At 27.2% G+C, this 2770-nt stretch overlaps 1 long non-coding RNA gene across 1 annotated transcript; it reads right to left on the reverse strand.

The window, feature by feature from the left end:
* Positions 1-1253: 1253 nt before the first annotated feature.
* LOC107949344 (uncharacterized) lies at positions 1254-2422 on the reverse strand. The gene is made up of 2 exons (XR_001697713.2): positions 1903-2422; positions 1254-1573 (listed from the first exon to the last, which is right to left on the reverse strand). It is a non-coding gene; the product is annotated as an uncharacterized lncRNA (long non-coding RNA).
* Between the last annotated feature and the right edge of the window lie 348 nt (positions 2423-2770).

Genomic DNA, 2770 nt, shown 5'->3' on the forward strand with positions numbered 1-2770 from the left:
CAGTTATTAATTTTACTTGTAAAATTTAAAAAATAATGATTTATTTGACCATTCAACTTAAAAACAATTATTTTAGCAGTTCATTTAATTTTTCATCTCTTTTAGACTTTAATTAGCACTTTTTGTCAAAACATTCTGAAATGAATGGAGTTGTTAACTTTGCTGATATAGTAGTCCATGTGTATGCCATGTCAACAATTAATTAAATTATTTAAAAATTATAAAAATAATAATAATTTTATTGCTTATAGATTTTTAATAATTTATTTATTTATTTAAAAAATTTTAATTAATTATTGATGTGGCATACACGTGGATTCCACGTTAGCAAAGTTAATAGATTTTAACTTTTTTATCCATTTTGGGAGTGATTTGATAAATAACGCAAGTTCAAGGGCTAAAAGAGAAAAAATTAAATGGAGTGCTAAATTGACTTTTAAAAAAAAGTTGGAGGGTCTTATTATGCCTAAAAAGAAATATACTGTCCGTATGTTAAGGGTAAAGTACATATATAGCCACGAAATTATTGCTTACGTTCTATTTTGGTTACTAAACTTTTGATTTATTTTATTTTATTTTGGTCACTAAATTATTTGAAATCAATTTTTCTAGTCATCGAACGTTAGCAACCTTTGAAATTTGACGAAAGTGTTGACGTGAGCATTTTTATTGGTCTATAACAAAATTAACCATCTAATATTTACACATTCTATCAATTTGATTTTAAAAATTATATAAAATATAATAAATTCTTAAAATTCTTAAAAAATAAAATAATCTTTCACTAAAATTATAAAGTATTTGCATGAACCAATATTTAACTCATTCTTTTTAAAACAAATTGTTTTTATTATTTTTTAGAAGTTTTAATTTCTCAATTATTAATACCATTTTCTTTGCTTTTTTTAACATAACCATCACCTCCAAAAAAAACTTCATTGATGAGCAATAAAAAAATCAAGCCTCCTTGTTGAATGAAAATTGAAATAGAAACTGAAAATCAACAAAAAATTTGTTTGAAAATTTTATTTAAATCGCTTGATTCAACCAAATACTATAAATCTCAAACACAGAACATTTTTCTTTAATAAATTGATGAACGAAAATTAAAAATTTATTTCAGTTTCAAATCTCAGTTAAAAACATAGAAAATGAACAAAAATAAAAAACCTCTATTCCCAAAATTGATGAACACAATCTAGCCTCAATTTCAGTTTTTACTCATCAATCTCAAAAACTCAAGACCGCAAACATTTCAAAATTTTCAAACCACTTAATTTAATTAAAATAAAAAGAAACTCATAATCAATCATTCTAACAAAACTCATTTGATGGACCTGATGACATGTTGGTTTGAAGTATTATTTGTAGAAGCCCAAAATTTGCCCAGCCTAATAACAAACCCTTAACCCATTAGACTCATTTAAATTCATTTACATTAAAATCCAACAGTAGCCCAAACACTAAAACCTAAAATCAGAAACAAACAAAAAAACCCTAAATCTAAGCCTAGCCGCCGCCTCCATCCCATCACCTCTGTCAGCCACCACCTGCTCCACCGCCCCAACTGCTCCTGCAAGAGAAACACGCAAACAACAGTAGAGAAATAATAAGAAATAGGTGTAAATGGCTTTAAAAAGCCAAGAAAAGAACACTTTGTACTCTCTACAAAATTTTTTATCAATATTAATAGAGTTAAACACAAAGCAGTAATAAAAAGAAAGAAATCGCGAATCTAGAAACAAAAAAGCAGAAGAATGGTTCGAAATCGGAAAACCGAAATATCAAAAATCAAAATCGAAAAGTCCAAGGTGATTTTTATTTTTTTCTTCCCTATTTTTGAGTTTATTCCTCATATATATACACGGATATTAAAAGCATACAAAATATAAAAAAAATTACTTTTTGACGATTTTCGACCACCGTGGGGGACGACGACCGGCCCGGCGATTGGAAATCTGAGACTGAGAGAGAGAAGAGGAGAGGATTAGAGAGAATTTACTCTTGTTTTTTTTTTTTGAGGGAGTGAGGAAAAATGATTTTTTTTAAAAAAATTTGGTTTATATAGTGATGTAATACGGCGCCGTTTTGGGGCCTTAGCTTTCGGCGCCAAAACGACTAAGGCCCCAAAACGGAAGGATCCGGGTGTCTTCAGAAGTTGGGCTATTTTCGCCCTTGGCCCTCCCACTTTTCTGGGCTATTTCAATCCAATCCCTTCTTCCCTTTTTATCTTCTTAAATTCGCCCTGCTTATTTTTAAAAAAATTTATTTTGGTCCCTTCTTTAAACGGAGTGTTATGGGGAGGGATTATTTTCTTATTTGATCCTCCCATGAATGCGTGCGTTACAATTTGACCTTTCCCGTTTTATTTTATTTCAGATTTGTCCTAATTGCTTATTTTAATATTTAATATAGCCCTTTTTCGTTTTTTTTTCTTTATTAAATCGATTAATTTAATATACCATTAATTATTGTTATTCTAATACCACTGTTATTCTATTATATGATATTTTAATGGTTTACACATATGTCTATTCATTTATTTGTATTTTTATATTTTAAATTTATATTATTATGTATTCTGCCATACACATGTTTTATTATTGGGATTATTATTATTATTATTTATTACTATTATTATTTCTACTTTTATTATTGTTACTACTATATTATTGTTATTGTTATTATTATTATTATTATTATTATTTTATTATTAGTATATGTTTTATTATACATGTATATATTATTATTTTATATTACTGTTATTTCT

This window comes from Gossypium hirsutum, chromosome A04, assembly GCF_007990345.1.
Source record: "Gossypium hirsutum isolate 1008001.06 chromosome A04, Gossypium_hirsutum_v2.1, whole genome shotgun sequence".
Taxonomy (NCBI): Eukaryota; Viridiplantae; Streptophyta; class Magnoliopsida; order Malvales; family Malvaceae; genus Gossypium; species Gossypium hirsutum.